Source organism: Cervus elaphus, chromosome 14, assembly GCF_910594005.1.
Source record: "Cervus elaphus chromosome 14, mCerEla1.1, whole genome shotgun sequence".
NCBI classification, from domain to species: Eukaryota; Metazoa; Chordata; class Mammalia; order Artiodactyla; family Cervidae; genus Cervus; species Cervus elaphus.
In genome coordinates this window covers 37,371,618-37,394,641 of record NC_057828.1, presented here as the reverse complement: position 1 = coordinate 37,394,641, position 23,024 = coordinate 37,371,618, and the positions used below count along the sequence as shown (strand labels likewise).

At 37.9% G+C, this 23,024-nt stretch overlaps 1 protein-coding gene and 1 pseudogene across 7 annotated transcripts in view; both read right to left on the bottom strand.

The window, feature by feature from the left end:
- RGS7 (regulator of G protein signaling 7) overlaps positions 1-23,024 on the bottom strand; it is a 469,633-nt gene that overhangs the window by 107,287 nt on the left and 339,322 nt on the right. The window lies entirely within an intron of this gene.
- Positions 794-2,106, bottom strand: LOC122707758 (annotated as a pseudogene).

Below are 23,024 nucleotides of genomic sequence, written 5' to 3'. Positions count from 1 at the left end.
GGGGATTGTCAGGGCTAATGGAGGATGATGAATAATCATAAAGAGGTCAAGTCTCCTAGAAGACAGAACAAGCTAGATGTCTATAAATTTAAGAGTGTCAAAATATATAAGGCAAACAGTGATAGGACTGAAAGGAGAAATATACAAATCCATTATTATAGTTGTAAACTTCAGCACCAGTCTTTCAGTAATAGATACATAAAACAGACAAAAAGATCAATAAGACTTAGATGAACCTGAAGAACACTATCCATCACTTGATGTAATTGATGTGTATATAATATTCTACCCAACTATAGTAGAGTTATTCTGTAGCACATACGAAATATTCATCAGTGTTCAAAGAGATGAATCACATTCTGGGCCATAAAACAAACCTTAAAATATTTAAAAGAATAAAAATCATACAAAGTATGATTATAATAGAACTACATATATTATGAAGTTAAACTAAATATCAGTAAAATAAGGATAGCTGATAAATACCCAAATGTTTGAAATTAAATGATACACATCTTAGTAATTCATATGTCAAAGAAAAATCCTAGAGAGAAATTAAAAATTATAATGAGCTGAATGAATATATAATTTATCAAAACTTGGATTCTATAGCAAAGGCAGTGCTTAGAGGGAAAATTATAGTGTTGAATGCATCAATAACCTAAGGTGGGGCTTTAGTATCACAGAAACTAGAGGACGAAGGGTGATTTATTTATTTATTTATTTCTCACTGCCTCTTTGTTCAGGTCTTTATTCAAAATTAGCTGTCCAAAATGATTTGGCATTTACGGAATAAACAAATTTAAGTTTATGCAGCAGCCTTCTTTTCCTCTGAGGTGGGTTTCCTTTCTGTGGGTTTCTTTTCAGCTGCTGGTTTCGTGGTCCCTGCAGCCCTTTTTTCCCACCACAGGCTTCTTCAGCTTCTTATCACCAACAGCCTTCTTTTCTTTGTTTCCCACCACAGGCTTCTTGCCCTGAACCCCCTTCTGATCTGATTTGGCTTCTAGTGTTGCTGCTGCCTTATCCATGCAGATTTTGTGGTTCTTGGCCTGTCGAAGAATGGTGTTCCGGCACCTGGTCTTTGCGTATGGGTTAAGCTTCAACATGATTCTCAGGTTTTTCAGTGGATGCTTCTTCAGGACTCTGTGATGAATCTTCTTGCGTGGTGCTCGGAGTGCTCTTTGGATTTCTGGGCTTTTCAAGATTCTGCTGAGGTCTGCATTAAGCATCTTGTGCATGGGGAGGTTGTAGTTACTCTTGAGGGAGGCTGCTTTACGCCAAGTGCCGTACAGCTCATCTAAGTTTCGGAAAGCACTTTCAGTCCAAATGCAGAAACGTCCCACATGACCACCAGGAGCAAGTTTCAAAATGTTCAGCTTGCTTACATTAAGCAGAGTAATTCCAGGGATGTTTCTGAAGGCCTTGATGATACCATTGTCTTCATTATAGATGATGCAGGGTCCCCTGCGCTGGATACGGCGACGGTTTCTCATTTTCATTTTGCCAGCTCTTGTTCACTAAGAGGCGTAGACCTTTTGATATCATTCCAGGCTTTAAGTTTCTTCAGAAGCAAAACAGCCTCCTTGGTCTTCTTGTAGCCTTCAAGTTTATCTTCAACCGCCAAAGGAAGTTCAGGAACTTCCTCTATACGATGACCTTTAGACATGACCAGCGCAGGTAAGGCTGAGGCAGCCAGTGCAGAGCAGACGGCATATCGCTTCTGTGTTGTATTCACTCTGCGGTGCCAACGTCGCCAGGTCTTGGTTGGTGCAAACATGCGGCCCCCACAACACATATTTCCAAAAGCACCCTGACCAGAACGGTGAGTCCCGCCACCTCGAACCCTGGGAATTCGAGCCACAGCTCTGCCGGCACCCCAAGACTCAGCACTGGTTTGATGACCTGCTAATTCACTGACAGCATAGGGCTGTCTGTTGTTTTTGCGCAAGTTGGTGTGAACAAAGTTAACAATATTGGGTCGAATGGGAGCCTTGAACACAGCAGGCAAAGTGACATTTTTGCCAGAGGACACCCCCTTTTCAGAGTACACTGATATCAGTGGACGAGCACACACCATGGCGGGGAGAGGAGAAGGCCACGCTCCTCTCAACCCAGCGGCTCCCACAGGAAAAGAGAAGGGTGATTTAAAGCTAGAGAAAGGATAAAATTACAGAAGCAACCAGAAAACAATAGAGAAAAGTCAATGAAATTGATAGACTTCCAGCAAGGCTAACTAGGAAAAGAAGAAAGAAAAAACAAATTGTCAATATCAGAAAAGAGAGGGGAGACACTGTGGATCATTACTACTGACCTATGAATATTAAAAAGATAATAAAGTAACACTATCAACAGCACTGTGCCCACAAATTTGATAACTTAAGTAATCAACTACTTGAAAGATATAAACCAAAACATACAAAAGAGGCAAAAGGAAACCTGAATAGCTCTATTATTTCAAAGAGAGGAATCAATAGTTAGTTACCTCCCTTCAAAAAAAGCAATAGTTCTAGAAAGTTTTGCTGGTAAATTCTACCAAATATTTAGGGAAGAAGTGCTACCAGTTCTTCTTCCAGAAAATTACAAGCAGAGAGAACAGTTCCTAACACTTTCTATAAGATTAGTATTACCTAAATACTAAACTCAGAGAAAGACATTACAAGAAGGAAAAGGACAGGCCATTTTCTCTTACTAAGATAGAAACAAAAATCCTCAATGAAATATTATCAAATAAAAGTCAACAATCAATAAAAAAGGATTCCACCACAATCAATCTTCTTCCTTGTCTTTCTTTTCCAAAACTTTGTGAGGAAGTATAAAAAACCCAGAGGTTCATGCGGATATAAATAAGTGACTGAATAAGTGGAGGATATGGACAAAGTTCCCCATCAAAAAAAAAAAATAGAGTAATTTACGTATACATTTCACCCTGAATGAGTTGAAGCATAAATTCTTATTCCTTTAGTTTGAGCTACATTTAGGAATTTCTTTCCAAAGTGTAAGTATGAAAAAGGTGGGGAAAATGTCACTTTACAATGAGATTTATATCATCAACATAAAGTACAAATCTAGGTTCACTGTTTTTTAAAAAACATAGCAATTTGTTATGTAAAACAATTTCTTAAAAGCTGAAAAGAATCCTTTTCTTCTATTAAATATCCTTTACACTTTTGTCTAAGGTCGGATGACTGTAATTTGTGTGGGTCTATTTCTGGGCTGTTCCATTGATCTATTTGTCTGCTCTTTCCCCAATAGGACAATAATAATTTATTTTGTTGCAAAATGTTTTCCATCTTTCCAGTGGGAACTCTCTCGATTGGCTTCTGTGTCCATTTGGCATACCTCCAACATTCTGTGTACCCTTATTAAATTCATATTACTAACTGAAAGAAGGCAGTCTAAAAAGATTATAGACTGACACCACCTATATGACATTCTGAAAAAGGAATAATAGAGATAGTAAATGATCAGCAAGCTATGACAAAACTAGACAGTGTATTAAAAAACAAAGACATCACTTTGCCAACAAAGGTTCATATAGTCAAAGCTTTGATTTTTTTTTCAGTAGTCATGTACAGATGTGAGAATTGGACCATAAAGAAAGCAGAGCACTGAAGAAATGATGTTTTTGAACTGTGGTGCTGGAGAAGACTCTTGAGAGTCCCTTGGAGAGCAAGGAGATCAAACCAGTCAATACTAAAGAAATCAACTCTGAATATTCATTGGAAGGACTGATGCTGAAGCTGAAGCTCCAATACTTTGGCCACCTGATGTGAAGAGCTGACCCACTGGAAAAAATTCTGAGGCTGGGAAAGACTGAAGGCAAAAGGAGAATGGGGGCAGCAGAGGATGAGATAGTTAGCATCACCAACTCAATGGACATAAGTCTGAGCAAACTCCGGGAGATGGTGAAGGACAGGGACATCTGGAGTGCTGCAGTCCATGGGGTCTCAAAGAGTCAGACACTACTTAGTGACTGAACAACAACAAAACAGACCAATGGCTATCTGGTGTGATGAAAAGAACACTTATCTCTGTGGTCTTCCTCCCTCAAACCTAAAACCCCAGAGAAATCATCAAAAAAACATCAAACAAACCCTAGTTCAGGGACATTTTATAAAACATCTGACTAGTATGGTCATCAAAAACAAGGAAAGTCTGAGAAACTCACAGTTTAGAGATAGTTACCAAGACATGACAGGCTTCCCTGGTGGCTCAGTGGTAAAGAATCCACCTGCAATGCAGAAGACGCAGGAGATGCGGGTTTGATCCCTGGGTCGGGAAGATCCTCTGAAGGAGGACATGACAACCTACTCCAGTATTCTTGCCTGGAGAATCCCATGGACAGAGAATTCTGGCGGACTACAGTCCATATGGTCGCAAAGAGTTGGACATGACCGAAGCAACTGAGCATGCATGAACCAAGACATGACAACTAAATGTAACATGGTACCCTGGATGAGAGTGCAGTACATAAAAAGGACGTTAGGTAAAAACAAAGAAAATGTCAATAAAGTATGGGCTTCAGTTAGTAATGTACCACTATTGGCTCATTAGTTTTGACTAATGTATCATACAAATGTAAGCCATTAAAACAACAAGGGAAACCGAAAGTGGGAGAGAGTGTGGACAGCAACCAATGTGAATGGTATTCAATAATGTGGGAGAGTTGAAATTGTTTTCAAGTACACAGAATAAAAGGAAAAAAAGATGAAATATGCATGAGTCACCTCCCCAGGGGGCTCCTAATCTGGTTGCCTTCTAATATATTCTCCACAGTATCTTTCAAAGGACAAACTCTAACCTTGTGTCTGCTGGAAGGATCAAAGATAATGCAGCTAAAATATCTAACTGTATCTGGAACATAGTAGAAACAAACAAGTGTGGACATGACTTTTTTATTTTCCAAGTTAAATCTATTCAAAGTTCCACCTTCTGCCCATCACCCAATTCACTTCTTAATGATGTCCTACAGGACAACTTTTATCCCGCCTCTATAAGGAAGTGGCTCCCCAGAACTCATTATGGCCAAACCTTGCCTTTATACTACATTCATACATTCATTCTTCTAGACAAACTGGATCACTTAGTGATCTGGAGAAGATAATTCTCTCCTCTGTGCCATTACTGCCAGAAAAGCCTCCTTGCTATCAAGTAGAATTCTATGCAATTCCCTGGATCTACTCTAATATAGCCCCCCCCCCCACCATGAAGCCTTTTCTGATTCCTTTAGGATCAAGCTCACCCTCCAAGGAGCCCCCAGTACCTGATGTCATTTACTGTAACTAATTGTGTTCTGGTATTAGTCTTTCCTATTATTTCTTTAACATTCTGAAATACAGGAACTCTGCTTAAACTCTTTTTTTTCCCCCTGGCCAAACAATTCACAAATGTAAAGTGGAACAATATATCATTTGTATTTAAAATAAAGCAAGGAAAAGAAATTTAATTTCTAAAGAAAATACTTTTGAGTGTTTCTTTAATACTCATATACACACATTGCTTTGATACCAGATATGATTAAAAGCCTGCATTTTAGGAGGTGATATATTACCTCTGCAGGACTAAATTAAAAGAGTCACAATGTCTTGAAACAAGCCACACATCTAATGCTTGCTCTAAGAATATGAAGAAAATATGTAATTTATATGTAAGAATTTTATACTTTGTTACTTTGTTGTTACTTTGTATATAAAAATCACACATTACCAGAAGAAGTTTTGAGAATTTGTTCAATTTCTAAAACAGCATAGAGGGTAACAAACTTCAAATGTCATCTTCCCTGTTTTTAATTAACACCTAGTATGAATGAAGAAATTATTTTAACCCCAAGTCCATGTTTTGAAATTCAAGTACATGCTTCGATACATTTGGAACAGAAAATGGCTAAAAGATCCTTTTATATCTCTTCCATACATCTTGAACTCAGCTTGAAAAATTCAATAAAAAACTCAGTAAATTAATGGTAGCTGAGGCAAAACTCATGGAACTTGAGACCTTACCCATTCACGGATGACATAAACCAACCTATTCAGAGTCCCTTAATTTTGCCCATGGGAAGTGATGCTGCATTTTCTGACAGCTGAAAACACATTTTAAGAAGAACCTAACTGAAACAAATACTGGATGTGAAAATTTTCTTTATAAGAGCCACACAGCTTGAGACTTAACTATGGTGAAAATGCAAATACCTTTTATTCACATGAAAAATTATGATCAATGAACTTCAGTCTAATTACAAAAATGTCTGACTGGAATGACTTATGAAGTACAGTTATGAATAAAGATACATTTAATGGTAGAATAAATTTTAATTACATTAATACTTTAGTACATTTATAATTTGAATTTGAATGCTGAGAGAAATTTTGAAAGTAGTATAAAAAAGAAAAAAGCCATGAATAACAAATGGTTGACTCCAGAAAATTTTATTTGACAAGTAACATGCTATCTATTGGCATACTCTAATTTTAAATTTGTAACATCCCCTGTCTACAATGAGAGTATGTAATGAAGTTCACCTAAAGGGGGCCAAAGGGCATTTGTTATTAAATTTGCATCTTTCTGAGGATAACAGTTTATAGGAGGAGGAACATTTTCAAGGGCATTAAACTATTTTAAGAGTTCTGAAACTTAAAGAGTTTGAAGTCTTTATCTATTCTAATTCTTATATTTCACATTCTATCTTTAATTGATTAATATATTGTTCAAAACTTTGCACTTTACTCAAGCTCAGATATCAAGGTTGTTTCTCTAAATCTATGCTTGTATTTATCTGACACTTTGCTGAAAATATAGGATTTGGATGACGTGAAATCCATTAATTATTATTTTTCAAACACACTGAATGTTTTCCTTGCACTAAATCTCTCTTTTCATAAATGGGGCATTTATCTTACTTTCCAAGACTGTCTCACTCTGCACTCCTAATCCAATTCTCTTCACTAATATGAGGGCTTTGCTCACTCAACAGTTTCAGAGACTTTGTCAAGCAAACCTTTCTTTGCTGAGTCATCACGTTTTTTTATTCTCATTTAGTTTCCTTCTCATTAGTACTATAAGTATACTCAAAGAATTATTCGTATTAGAGAAAAAAGAAGCAAGAAGAGGAGAAAGAAGGAAGTAAGAAAAGGGAAAGAAGGAAGGTGAGGGAAGTCAAAGGAAAGAGGAGAGGGAGGGAAAGAGGAAGGGAGGGGAGGAGGGAGGCAAGAAGGAAGGAAGGAAGAGGGGCGGGAAGGAGAGAATCTGTTCTTGGTTTTGCTACTCCCAAGTACCAGCCTATCACCCTTGGTCCCCTTTCTTTTGAGGTCTCTTTTCCTAAAAGAGTACTGTGCACACATCCCTCACTTCCTGCTCTCAACATCTTCCTTAGCTTCCTGCATCCTGCCTTCTGAATCTAAAGCTTTACTAAATTTGCTCTCTCAAAAGGTCACCAATGACTTCCCAGTGCAAAATAACTACAATTTCCGCCTACTCCCTCACTCTTTTTTGCTCAACAAGCTACTGATGGGTTTCTTCCAGGGACCCCCTGTTTGACTTCCATCACACTCTATCTACCTTAGTGTTATTCCCTCTGACTCCTGACCTCTTCCCTTTTTTCTCCCAAACCACAGTGAGGAGGTACTTTGAAATCTGTCTTTGCAATGGCTCCCATTTTCCTTTACTCTTTCTGTATTCTTTCTTCTTTGGCAAGCTCCTCTAATTTCATAGCTTTTACTACCAAATGTAGACAGCTCATACATGGGAAAATGTACTAAACAAAGTGCCAGCCCAACCTTTAATAAATATGGGGTGTATAAATAGGCATGCAAACATACTTTGTGATAAAAATGTCAATGAGGCAAGTGCAGTGTGTTCTGGAAACACATTAAATGGACTTCCAGTGAAATCTTTGGAAGTCAAGAACCCTTCCTGGAGGAGTTGATACATAATACAAGTTCTAATGAAAAAGAAGAACTAGACTTTGCTTAAGACTTTCCACTACTATATGCATATGTATTGCATCATGTGAAAAAGTTTTGAAATTAAAATGAATAAAAAGTAGTTCTTCAACCAACCATGAGGGAAGATAGATGGGCAAAGTTGGCAAAATATGAATATGCAAAGAAAATCCCATTTTGAAAATATTAAGGCTTAAAAATAGAGACTGTAATGTTATTCATAACTGTGCTAGACCAATATGAAGAAATAGATGTTTCGTCTTTTTGAGAAATGTATTAATGTAACTAAAATATATTAAGACTTTTAAAAAGAAAAAAAAAAAAAAAAAAAGAAGAACTAGAAAGGAAGTAGGAGGTTCCAAGCAAAGAAAGCAGCCTATTCCTCCAATTAAAAATAAAAAATAAATTTAAAAGGAGTTTTATCAAAAAATCAGCATATTCAAAAGCTTGTAATTAGGAGTATAATGTCACTTAACAGACATCAATTTGTTGACTAGAAAGAACAGTGGGGGGGGGCACAAAAAGTTGTCATCTGAATAAATGCCATGATAAACAGGGCTATATCAAAAAGCGTTTTACATTCAATCTTAAAAGTTTGGACTTTATCCTGAGGACAATGGGGGATCTACTGAACCTTAGAACAGCCATACTTAGGTCTGCATTTTGGAAAGATCATCTTAGATGCACTGAAATGAATATATGAGTATGCGACAAGGAAAGAGGGGATATGAGTTGGAAGATGATGGTAGTTCCCAGAGAGATGCGACTGTGTAGGAAATAAGGAAAGATGAAGAGATGAAGGAGATAAGTGGGCAAATCTGAGAGATATTTAGGAGGGAAAGTCTATGCAGATTTGGGAACAAAATGTTGAAGTAAATTTTAATTTTTTGCATACATTAGATGCCTGATAAAAATCCAAGTGGAAATCTCTATTAGTTGGATTTGTAGGTCAGGGGCTCAGAAGGGATTTTATATGTGTATTCACAGTAATAGTGGATAAAATAAGGAAGTATACGGACTCTATAGAGACAATAAATAGGAAAAAAAAAAAGATTCTTGGGTCTCAAAAACCCTGAGTTTTTGATACAAGCAGAGAAATCTGGGAACAACACTAAGTTGAAGGATGAGAAAATGATGGCACAAACTGGAGAATGGAGTAATGAAATACAGAAAAGAGTGAAAAACACTGCAAGGATGTCAATTCAGGACTGAGAGTTCATCACCAAATTTATCAACAAGAAGAATATCACTCACAACACTGAATAAAAGTTTCAGTTTATAAGTGGAGGACACAAGCAAGATTTCATAAATTGAGAAACTGGAGAGAGAAGAATTAGAGATAGCAAGTGGAAATGAATTTGTAAAAATAGGAGAGATAACAGAAGAGGAGGTAGAGTGTATCACGGGTCAACATGGCGTTTATGACGGGAGAGAACTGTGGTGAGTAAACCAATAAATATATGGTAGTCTAAAACAGAAAATAGAAATGTGAAGGGTGCAACAAGAACCCTGGGGCAGTATAACTCAGATAGGAGAGGAGTTAAGAACAAGTATACAGATGGTTACATTTCTATGAGGGAGGAAGAGTTAGAAAGTTGAGAAAGCTACTCTATTATTTTCTCTGAAAAGTCCTGGTCAATGCTGAGGATGACTGAGAATGAACATGACAGGGAACTTTAGGAAAATGAAGGTTACAAATAATCACTCCCACTGGATAAGTCATTTTCTATGATTAAAATCTATAATTGCCAGGAAATCTTGAAGGCATGACTGGGATCTGAAGCCATGACATCCAAGTATATGATCAGCCATGGCACTGAAAGATTTTTCAATAGCACACACACTATTTCATCTGAAACACAGGAACACAATGAGAGTGAGCCAGGATTAAGCACTCTGTCGGGAAATCTATTGGAAGGACACACTGAGGGGAAATTCAGAGCATCTGTGAGTTGAAGAGGCTGATTGCTATGCTGCTGGTATAATGACTTCTCCAATGTCTGTCTTGCCGGTGAGAGGGGAATTATGTACACACTGATCATTACTGCGTTTCCACTGCAGGACGGACGCATTTTGCATGCATGGAATTAATAAATGTATGAATGGCTCTGTCTGAAATCCTGGTTTATCTTGTTATTATTTTATCACAGCATCATACCACAGAGAATTTTCAGATTGTTTACTTTACAGCAGACAGAAAGGTTATTTTACTCTAACTGGAGATAAAACATTATTCAATTTACCTTCAGACTACCAGAGATAAAGGGACAAAGTCTATTTCTAAAGAGTTCTTCAAAAGAATATCCCTTTGCCTTGCCTGAACCCACTGATTTTAAATAACTTTCCCTTTCATACACTTATTGTCTCATGTGTTGCATAAAGCTTGGCTGTGTCTGCATGAACATGTAGCTTGGTCACCATCAGAACTCTTCAGAGTTGAAAAGATTCATGAATTAAATTGTCTACTTTTGCATCTTCCAGTAAAACATTGTAGCCCTATTCTATTGATCTCATAAGTTTATTTTCTAACTCTTTAATAACCTCTGTACTTCACAATGAACTCTCTCCCACACTTCTACTGTTCTCATTACAGGTTATATTCTACAGAGGTCCTGTTTAAGATGGGAAAGTTTTGCATCATTTGTATGATATAATCTATGCAAACAGCTATATTTCTACTCTATTCTTTATTTTTAAACTATCCACATCACTGTCAATTTGCTTGCATCTTTTTCTGTGACATGATATACCTGGGATGGATTATGTGCTAAGATGTTTCAATTATCAGTTACAGAGGTGTTCCCAACTGCACAGCTTTATTTAACTTCTGGTAGCAGCTTCTGCAAGCCATGGCCCTAGGATTTCCCTACAGTGAATGAACATGCAAAGTGAAAAGCAGAATTGGCAGAAGGTGCAAAAAGACAATGAGCACAGGCCTGAGAGGCAGCTACCATGACCCCCTTCCTCTCAATACCACCACTGAGGAGGAGCCCCAAGTTTCCAGACACTTATGCTCAACTGTTTGCAACAACTTTTCTTGTAAAGGACTGAGTGGGACAGTGGGGATGTGATGAAAGGCAAGTTAAGGCACTGGATTAAGAAGTCTTTCCTACTTTCAATAATTTATTCCTTTATGATACTGCATCTTTATTAGGTTGTCATTGCACATCTGTTAGTAACTTGGGGTGGTGGTTTAGTCTCTAAGTTGTGTCCGACTGCTGAAACCCCATGGAGAGTATCCCACCAGGCTCCTCTATTCATGGGACTTCCCAGGCAAGTATACTGGAATAGGTTGCATTTCCTTCTCCAGGGGATCTTTCCAACCCAAGGATCAAACTGGCGTCTCCTGCATTGGAGGTGCTATCCTTCATTGCAGGCGGATTCTTTACCGCTGAGCCACCAGGGAAGCCCTTCAGTAAATTAGGTGTATTTATTAAATTTAGTAGGCCAGTTGGGAGCTTTGTTGTTCAGTCGCTCAGTCATGGCTAACTCTTTGTGACTCCATGGACTGCAGCACCCTAGGCTTCCCTTTCCTTCACCATCTCCCGGAGCTTGCTCAAACTCATGTCCATTGAGTCGGTGATGCCATCCAACCACCTCATCCTCTGTCATCACCTTCTCCTCCTGCCTTCAACCTTTTCCAGCATCAGGGTCTTTTCCAATGAGTTGGCTCCTGGCATCAGGTCGCCAAAGTACTGGAGCTTCAGCATCAGTCCTTCCAATGAATACTCAGGGTGGATTTCCTTTAGTATTGACTGGTTTGATCTCCTTGCTGTTCAAGGGACTCTCAAGAGTCTTCTCCAGCACCACAGTTTGAAGGCATCAGTTCTTTTTTTTTTTTTCCATTTATTTTTATTAGTTGGAGGCTAATTACTTTACAATATTGTAGTGGTTTTTGCCATACATTGACATGAATCAGCCATAGATTTACATGTGTTCCCCATCCTGATCCCCCCTCCCACCTCCCTCCCTATCCCATCCCTCTGGGTCTTCCCAGTGCATCAGCTCTTTGGTGCTTAGTTTTTTTTATTGTCCAGCTCTCACATCCATACATGACTACTGGAAAAACCATAGTTATGACTATACGGACCTTTGTAGGCAAAGTAATGTCTCTGTTTTTTAATAGGCTGTCTAGATTTGTCATAGATTTTTTTTCCAAAGAGCAAGCGTCTTTTAATTTCAGGGCTGCAGTGACATTAAAGGGCTGGTATTCCCATTTCTTCTGTGTATTCTTGCCTCCTATTCTTAATATCTTCTTTTAATTTCACCATCCACAGTGATTCTGGAGCCCAAAAAAATAAAGTATGTCACTGTTTCCATTGTTTCCTGAAATATTTGTCATGAAGTGATGGGACCGGATGCCATGATCTTCGTTTTTTGAATGTTGAGTTTTAAGCCAGACTTTTCACTCTCCTCTTTTACTTTCACCAAGAGGCTCTTTGGGTGCTCTTTGCTTTCTACCAAAGGGTGGTGTCATCTGCATATCTGAGGTTATTGATATTTCTCCGGGCAATCTTAATTCCAGCTTGTGCTTCATCCAGCATTTCGCATGGTGTACTCTGCATATAAGTTAAATAAGCAGAGTGCCTTGACATACTCCTTTCCCAATTTGGAACCAGTCCATTGTTCCATGTATGGTTCTAACTGTTGCTTCTTGACCTGCATACAGGTTTCACAGGAGGCAGGTAAGGTGGTCTGTTATTCCCATCTCTGTAAGATTTTCTACAGTTTGTTGTGATCTACAGAGTAAAAGGCTTTAGTGTAGTCAATGAAGCAGAAGTAGAGACTTTTCTGAAAGTCTCTAGCTTTTTCTATGATCCAACAGATGCTGGCAATTTGCTCTCTGGTTCTTCTGCCTTTTCTAAATTCAACTGGAACATCTGGAAGTTCATGTACTGTTGAAGCCTCGCTTGAAGGATTTTGAGCATTACTTTGCTAAAGTGAGAGATGAGTGCAATTGTGTGGTAGTTTGGACATTATCTGGCATTGCCCTTCTTTGCAATTGGAATGAAAAGTGACCTTTTCCAGTTCTGTGGCAACTGTTGAGTTTTCCAAATTTGCTGGCATATTGAGTGCAGGACGTTATCAGCAACACCTTGTAGGATCTGAAATAGTTCAGCTGGAATTCCATCACCTCCACTAGCTTTGTTCATAGTGAAGCTTCCTAAGGCTCACTTGACTTGGCTTTAGGTGAGTGATCACATGGTTGTGGTTATCTGGGTCATTAAGATCTGTTTTGTATAATTCTTCTATTGTGCTCATCTTTGCATGAAATGTTTCCTTGGTATCTCTAAATTTCTTGAAGAGATTTTTCCCATTCTATTGTTTTCCTCTATTTCTTTGCATCGCTCACTTTAAAAAGCTTTCTTTTTTGCTTTTATTTCCAATATTCTGGGAGGTGGGTCATAGAGGATCCTGCTGTGATTTATGTCGGAGAGTGTTTTGCCTATGTTCTCCTCTAGGAGTTTTATAGTTTCTGGTCTTACATTTAGATCTTTAATCCATTTTGAGTTTATTTTTGTGTATGGTGTTAGAAAGTGTTCTAGTTTCATTCTTTTACAAGTGGTTGACCAGTTTTCCCAGCACCACTTGTTAAAGAGGTTGTCTTTTTTCCATTGTATATTCTTGCCTCCTTTGTCGAAGATAAGGTGTCCATAGGTTTGTGGATTTATCTCTGGGCTTTCTATTCTGTTCCATTGATCTATATTTCTGCCTTTGTGCCAGTACCATACTGTCTTGATGACTGTGGCTTTGTAGTATAGTCTGAAGTCAGGCAGGTTGATTTCTCCAGTTCCATTCTTCTTTCTCAAGATTACTTTGGCTATTCGAGGTTTTTTGTATTTCCAGGTGGGAATGCAAACTAGTACAGCCGCTATGGAGAACAGTGTGGAGATTTCTTAAAAAACTGGAAATAGAACTGCCATATGACCCAGCAATCCCACTTCTGGGCATACACACTGAGGAAACCAGATCTGAAAGAGACACGTGCACCCCAATGTTCATCGCAGCACTATTTATAATAGCCAGGACATGGAAGCAACCTAGATGCCCATCAGCAGACAAATGGATAAGGAAGCTGTGGTACATATACACCATGGAATATTACTCAGCCATTAAAAAGAATTCATTTGAATCAGTTCTAATGAGATGGATGAAACTGGAGCCCATTATACAGAGTGAAGTAAGCCAGAAAGATAAAGACCAATACAGTATACTAACTCATATATATGGAACTTAGAAAGATGGTAACAATAACCCTATATGCACAACAGAAAAAGAGACACAGATGTACAGAACAGAATTTTGGACTCTGTGGGAGAAGGCGAGGGTGGGATGTTTCGAGAGAACAGCATCAAAACATGTGTATTATCTAGGGTGAAACAGATCACCAGCCCAGGTTGGATGCATGAGACAAGTGCTCGGGCCTGGTGCACTGGGAAGACCCAGAGGAATCAGGTGGAGAGGGAGGTGGGAGGGGGGATTGGGATGGGGAATACATGTAAATCCATGGCTGATTCATGTCAATGTATGACAAAAACCACTACAATATTGTAAAGTAATTATCCTGCAACTAATAAAAATAAATGGGAAAAAAAAAAGCTTTCTCATCTCTCCGTGCTATTCTTTGTAATTCTGCATTCTCCTGAGTATATCCTGCCTTTTCTCCTTTGCCTTTCATGTCTCTTCTTTTCACAGCTATTTGTAAGGCCTCCTCAGACAGACTTTTTGCCTTTCTTTTTCTTGGTGATGTTCTTGATACCACCTCCTGCACAATGTTACGTAGCTCTGTCCATAGTTCTGCAGGCACTCTGCCTATCAGATCTAATCCCTTCAATCAATTTCCCACTTCCATGTGTAACAGTAAGGAATTTGACTTATGTCATACCTGAATGGTCTAGTGGTTTTCTCTACTTTCTTCAATTTAAGTCTGAATTTGGCAATAAGGAGTTCATGATCTGAGCCACAGTCAGCTCCTGGTCTTGTTTTTGCTGACTGTACAGAGCTTCTTCATCTTTGGCAGCAAAGACTATAATCAATCTGATTTCAGTATTGACCATCTGGTGATGTCCATGTGTAGAGTCTTCTCTTGTGTTGTTGGAAAAGGGTGTTTGCTATAACCAGCACATTCTCTTGGCAAAACTCTCTTACCCTTTGTCTTGCCTCATTTTGTACTCCAAGGTCAAACTTGCCTGTTACTCCAGGTATCTCCTGACTTCCTACTTCTGCATTCCAGTTCCCTACGATGAAAAGGACATCTTCTAGTTGGGAACTAGAAGACATTAATAAATCTAAGAGTGCAAGTTTGTAAAAAAGTGAGGCAATGGGAATTTGCCTACTATATAGGGACACGGTATTCTCCTTCCTTCATAGCTTGTTCACTACACGCCAGTTGAGTAGAAAGGTCCCAGAAGAGTAAGTAGTTCAGTAGTCGTGTGTTCCAACCTGCAATATCATTTTATCTTACAATACTTGCTGGTATAAATGTGTCATTCCAGACAGGGTGATCCACTCTCTCTCCTGAACTGTAGGGAAAGGAAATGTCTTCGACTGCTACTTTCCTAAGCTGGATGCAAGTGGTCAGACTTGAATCATGTTAAAAAAAAGAATTCCTGATGGATTTCAGGATACTTTCTAATGGCCTTATATTTTTTTGAAAAGTTTCTCAGAAAAATAATCAAACCATAACCTAAAACAGCTATTTCACTTAATATGATATTATTTGAGGCCTAAAGGTAAACTTCCAAACTATGTTGCCTTTTTTATGATTTTTTGAGACTCTCATTATGTCCTTACTATGCCTTTGCTTTGGGTTTTCCAGAGTGCTACAATATTTCAATCAGTAAATCATGTTTTATTTCTAACAGGAACTACCACTTGCCCATAAAACTCATACTTCCATGCAATAAAGACAACTTCCTTAGGCAGCCTCAGAACATTTAGAATACTTTCCTACAGTTAGATAACATTTATTCTTGCCTTTACTTAGAGAAAAATATATGATATGAAACCTATGGATTGATAAGCCCAGGATATTTCATTTTATGTCCTACAATTAAACCCTTCGTGTCATGTAGGGTAACTGGAACATAGGTCTTATACTTTGAGATAAACTTCTATCTAGAGCTTGAGTAGTAAATATGAAAATGCCCTTATACTTTGAGATAAACTTTATCTAGAGCTTGAGTAATAAATATGAAAATGCCCTCTATATAATGTTAAGTGAAATATTAAAATAACAGTCTATTTTTATATTAATGTTCTCTTTGTTAAAAATGTTTAAAATTAAATAATATTTAAACATCCAATATGTATGAGAACCACAGTAAAGATGCCAGATATGGAGCAAAGAACAAAACAAAGTCCTTCTACTTACAAAGTTCACAGTCTAGTGAAAATTTGCCTCAGACTTTGGGAAATGTCCTGAAATTAGACCATCATGTGACAACGGAAGGGCATCCCAGGTCTCTGTCCACAGGGGTGGTGTTACGTCAACATGCTCTTGAAAGAGGTCAATCCTAAAAATATCCTTAGCAAAGGTCAGTTCTCTGATGTCCTTGGGAAAGCTCAATCCTAGAGTCAGCAATGAGAATTTAGAAACTGTGGCTAAGAGTAGAATGAAGGCAAATTCTATCCTTTTCTCATTGACTAGGAGCTAACTGAGCCCAGATACTGGACCTGAACATACCTGAAAGACTGTCCGTGTTGGGGATGTTGGCCAGTGTCACTAGACATGAGGAGGGCAAGAGGGGATCAGCTTCTAAGGGACGCAGTGACAAATCTGGACTGTGAAGGGGTGAGAGCTACGCTTGTTGATGTATTTTCCTACTACTCCCCATGAGACTCAAGAAAATCTTGCAAAGAGTTAAAGTCTGAGAGGCGAAAGTGGAAGTTGGGAAGAAGCACAGACTTCATAGCTTCTAGGTAGGAACGGTGCCCCTAGCTGGGATCAAACAATGGTGGCAGGGGGTCATCATGCTAGGACACAGCAACCTTATAAGGACAACTGAAGCTGTGGCAAGGATGTGGGCCTCACAAACTGATGGGGGCAAAGGGACATGAGATACTGGCTCCTGAGTGGTCCAGGAAAACTCCCATACATGGGGAAGGAAAGATACCGAGTGAGACAAATTCCAGTACAAAAAAAAGTCAGAAAGAACTTAGGCCATCAAAAAGACTGAAAAAAAAATGTGCCAGAATTTTAGTGGTGATTACCTGACTGCTTTTTGTGAGAACATTTTATTCTCCTCTTTATGTTTTTTCACATTTCTTAAATTATTTATGGTAGATTCATATTGCTTTTTAATAGTTTAGAATATTTTAAGAAAAATGTAAACAACTAACGTACTACATGTGACATCTGACATCTATCCTCCCAAAAGATATATTGAACCACCCAACAAGCAGAGCAGAAGGTACACTTGAGGAAATATCTAAGGAAAACCTGGCAGATCATTTAATGAAAGATCATAGCAAACGCCTTCTTCCAACAACACAAGAGAAGACTCTACACATGGACATCACCAGATAGTCAATACTGAAATCAGATTGATTATATTCTCTGCAGCCAAAGATGGAGAAGCTCTATACAGTCAGCAAAAACAAGACCAGGAGCTGACTGTGGCTTAGAGCATGAACTCCTTATTGCCAAATTCAGACGTAAATTGAAGAAAGTAGGGAAAACCACTAGACCATTTAGGTATGACCGAAATCAAATCCCTTACAATCATACAGTGAAAGTGAGAAATGGATTTAAGGGATTAGATCTAATTAATAGAGTGCCTGAAGAACTATGGTTGGAGGTTCCTGACACTGTACAGGAGACAGGGATCAAGACCATCACCAAGAAAAATGCAAAAAGCCAAAATGGTTGTCTGAGGAGGCCTTACAAATTGCTGTGAAAAGAAGAGAAGTTAAAGGCAAAGGAGAAAAGGAAAGATATTCCCATTTGAATGCAGAGTTCCAAAGAATAGCAAGGAGAGATAAGAAAGCCTTCCTCAGAGATCAATGCAAAGAAATAGAGGAAAACAATAGAATGGGAAAGACTAGAGATCTCTTCAAGAAAATTAGAGATACCAAGGGAACATTTCATGCAAAGATGGGCTCAGTAAAGGGCAGAAATTGTATGAACCTAACAGAAGCAGGAGATATTAAGAAGAGGTGGCAAGAATACACAGAAGAACTATACAAAAAAGATCTTCAAGACCAGATAATCACGATGATGTGATCACTCACCTAGGGCCAGACATCCTGGAATGCGAAGTCAAGTGGGCCTCAGGAAGCATCACTACAAAAAAAGCTAGTGGAGGTGATGGAACTCCAGTTGAGATATTTCAAATCCTACAAGATGATGCTGTGAAAGTGCTTCATACAATATTCCAGCAAATTTGGAAAACTCAGCAGTGGCCACAGGACTGGAAAAAGGTCAGTTATCATTAAAATCCCAAAGAAAAGCAATGCCAAAGAATGCTCAAAGTACCGTACAATTGCACTTATCTCACATGCTGGTAAAGTAATGCTCAAAAGTCTCCAAGCCAGGCTTCAACAGTATGTGAACCATGAACTTCCAGATGTTCAAGCTGGATTTAGAAATGGCAGAGGAACAAGAGGTCAAATTGCCAACATCCATCAGATCATCGAAAAAGCAAGAGAGTTCCAGAAAAACATCTATTTGTGCTTTATTGACTATGCTAAAGCCTTTGACTGTGTGGATGACAATAAACTGTGAAAAATTCTGAAAGAGATGAGAATACCAGACCACCTTACCTGCCTCCTGAGAAACATGTATGCAGGTCAGGAAGCAACAGTTAAAAGTGGACATGGAACAACAGACTGGCTCCAAATAGGAAAAGGGGTATGTCAAGGCTGTATATTGTCACCCTGCATATTTAACTTCTATGCAGAGTACATCATGAGAAATGCTGGGCTGGAAGAAGCACTAGCTGGAATCAAGATTACCGGGAGAAATATCAATAACTTCAGACATGCAGATGACACCACCCTTATGGAAGAAGGTGAAGAAGAACTAAAGAGCCTCTTGATGAAAGTGAAAGAGGAGAGTGAAAAAGTTGGTTTAAAATTCAATATTTAGAAAACTAAGATCATGGCATCCTGTCCCATCACTTCATGACAAACAGATGTGGAAACAATGGAAACTGTGACAAACTTATTTTGGGGGGCTCCAAAATCACTGCAGATGGTGACTGCAACCATGAAATTGAAAGACGCTTGCTCCTTGCAAGAAATGTTATGACCAACCTAGGCAGCCTATTAAAAAGCAGAGACATTACTGTGCCAATAAACGTCCATCTAGTCAAGGCTATGGTTTTTCCAGTAGTCATGTATGGATGTGAGAGTTGGAATATAAAAAAATCTGAGTGCTGAAGAATTGGTGCTTTTGAACTGTGCTGTTAGAGAAGACTCTTGAGAGTCCCTTGGACTGCAAGGAGATCCAACCAGTCCATCCTAAAAGAGATCAGTCCTAGGTGTTCATTGGAAGGACTGATGTTGAAGCTGAAACTCCAATACTTTGGCCACCTGATGCGAAGAGCTGACTCATTTGAAAAGACCATGATGCTGGGAAAGATTGAGGGCAGGAGAAGAAGGGGACGACAGAGGATGAGATGGTTCGATGGCATCACCGACTCAATGGACATGGGTTTGGGTGGACTCTGGGAGTTGGTGATGGACAGGGAGGCCTGGCATGCTGCGGTTCATGGGGTTGCACAGAGTCGGACATGACTGAGCGGCTGAACTGAACTGAGTAGTTACATGATCTGAGACCTAGTTTTCTGGTCTACCACCTACTGTAAGAAGTTTCTCTCTTTTTTTTCTTTGAAATTGAATAACATACTGTTGACACTTGAACAATGTGGAGCTTTCGGGCACTGACCCACCACACAATTGAAAATATAAGCATAATTTTACAGTCAATCCTCCATATCCAGGGTTCCACAGCCTCAAATTCAAAACTTCAGATTTTATAGTATTGCAGTATTTGCTATTGAAAAAATCTACAAATTAGTGGACCTATGTAGTTCAAAGCTGTGTTGTTTAAGGGTCAACTGTATACCAAGTTTTCAGCAGGTACTTGGCACATAGTTGGTATTCAGTACATGTGAATTTTTTTGTCTCCTTCCTATTCATATGATTTAAATAGGAAGAAAACATACAGCATGGTACCTGGCAACACCTGATTAACTAATGCTAATGCATTATAATTATTTTCTGTTATTGCAATATAGTAATCGAGGTGGGAGATGAAGACAGCCAGAAGTCAAAACCAGAAAAATCCTCTATCAGCAAGAAAGATGGCCTGCTCATGGGTACACCATGGCAGACATGCTGGCAGTTACAGCCTGTATTCTGACAATCATAACTTTGATTTACGGACTTCTGAAGATTTTTCAGTACATTCTGGGCTTTGAGTTTTAATTATGTAGAGTAACTACATGATTATACTAATAAAATGACACTAGCACTTACTTGTTTCATTATGAAATATGGTATTTAAATGCAAATGCAAAATACATATAAACGGGGAAGAGGAAGAGAACAACTTGTAGCTAGGATATAAGTTAAATGAAAGAGTTGATGCCAGTAGCCTAGATATGACTGAAATTTACTTGCTGGTTTTGATTATTTTAACTGGAAGATACCATAGAGTAAACATTTGCAGACTTCTTACTTTCTGCCATGCTAAAGCATTCCCAAGGGGCCCACCAAAAGAGAGGTTCCTGATTATAGTCAATATAAAGATATTAATACTGTATTTGTATTTTAAATATTTAAGTATTTTTAAACCTGGGGTTCCAATGGAGTACATGAAAAAAAAAGAAAAGCTGATAAGACACTAAAATGAATGCATAATGGAAACTATGGTTCTTGCTCATCTCACATGAAAATAATTAGAACAACGTATAGCATTCCCTGTGTACATAACTGGGCTTCCCTGGTGGCTCAAATGGTAAAGAATCTGCCTGCCGGAGACCTGGGTTTGATTCCTGGGTCAGGAAGATCCCCTGGAGAAGGGAATGGCTACCCACTCCAGTATTCTTACCTGGAGAATTCCATGGACAGAGGAGCCTGGTGGGCTACAATGTACATAATTATGAAGGTCTGGCTGCAGGAGAAGGGACATGGGTTGGGAGCAAGTAATCAAAGAATACGAGGAATTTATTAGTATTTTCTTTAAGCATTACTTGTAACAGAAAATGCAAATTTGCAAGATGCATGCTTGGGTTATATCTATCACTCTGAACAATGTTAAACTAATCAGTCTTGTTAGAGGTGTGTATGTGATGGCTCCAGTCTATGATTTCTTGAATATTATCAGCAGAATTTTAAATTACGCCTTAGAAACACAATATTTTCTTAGAATGGTTCTTTAGCACTGAAATAATAATTAATAAAGGGGTCACTTTAATTTTATTTCACATTGACATGGTAACTTGTCAACTGGACAATAAAACATGTATTTTTATAGGTTCAGAGTGCTTTAAATGCTTCTACTTTCCACTATCCAAGTAAGACTATTGTTTGAAACAAGAGTATATAGAAAAGATCTCCTTCTATTCTGCCTATATTACATATGAATTGAGATATATATAGGAAATAGCTCTGACAAAAGGTATACCCAGGATGTAATAGGTAAATATAACAACAAATCCCAAAAAATCAAGTACTTTATTCCAAAAGATACTGAAACATCTTATCAGGTAGACGTATGCACCTACCATGGCTGCCAATCATTTAAGGAAAAGCAGGATCTAGTTCTGAAATAATTGTGCAAAAAGGAGCATACACACAGGGTGGAGATTGGGGAAAAGTTTCTATGCATTTAAATGGGCTTTTGTCAGATTTGGGGCATTCATAGTTTCTTTCCTCTCAGTTGATTCTCCAATTGTAAAATAACTATGTCTGTATGGCTACTTCATGGTATTTTTGTGGTATTCAGATGAAATGATCTATTTAAAACTATTTTAAAAGCTATGTTTGACTGAAGCAATAAGACTGACATGTAAAATAAAATATAAAAGATAATAAAATTAAGCTAACAAATGTAAATATGCTTGGAAAATATTCATGGTAAAGGAATGCCAATGGGAAATGAATGATAAATAAAAGGTTTCATGGAACAGGTTGTGTTTTTGAAGGCTAATATAAAAATTGCATACATTTTTAGAGAATTCAATTTAGTTTAAAAACTATGTTTTTAAATTGTTTTAAAACCTAAAAACAGAGATAGTCTATACTTTCTCAAATCTGAAACATACTGATCTCACTGGCCAAGCTAACCAAATCCATGGAATACAAAGGCCATATGTAACAGAATTTTATTATATTTAATAGAATTTAGATCACTTCTCTAGAGGACTTGTGGCAAGACTTAGGGGCAGATGACAGACTCTATAATGGTAAACACAATAGATTGATTCAATTAATTCAGATAAGATAGTCAATTCAGTTTGATAAAACATCCAGGTGAATCTCAATTTTGTACACATCTCAATTTTCACAGTGCCTTTTTTTTTTTTTACAATATATGATACTTCTAAAGAAAAAAATTGCAACTGTTCAAAATTAAACTTTTATCCTGAATAAATCTACATTTATTCTTAATCTTATTCTTCTGTGTGCATTTTAAACCATTTCTTTTACATTGGGTTTGGTTTAGATGAAGAAAAGTGCATTTGAAATTTCTTCCTCTTCACTTCTCATCCACTTAGGAGATCACAAACTAAATCAGTAGTTATCAAAAATTTGATAGCACTTCTGTGGATTCCCATTAGTTTAAAAAAAAAAAAAAACATGGCTGATTCATGTCAATGTATGACAAAACCCACTACAATATTGTAAAGTAATTAGCCTCCAACTAATAAAAATAAATGAAAAAAAAAAGATCAAGTGATAATTGAGAACTGATTGATCTTGGAACTTCAGTCAGTGACTGGACAGGATATATGTTCTCTGCCATTACATTATTGAGATTTGACTGAAGCAATAAGACCGACATGTAAAATAAAATATAAAAGATAATAAAATTAAGCTAACAAATGTAAATATGCTTGGAAAATATTCATGGTAAAG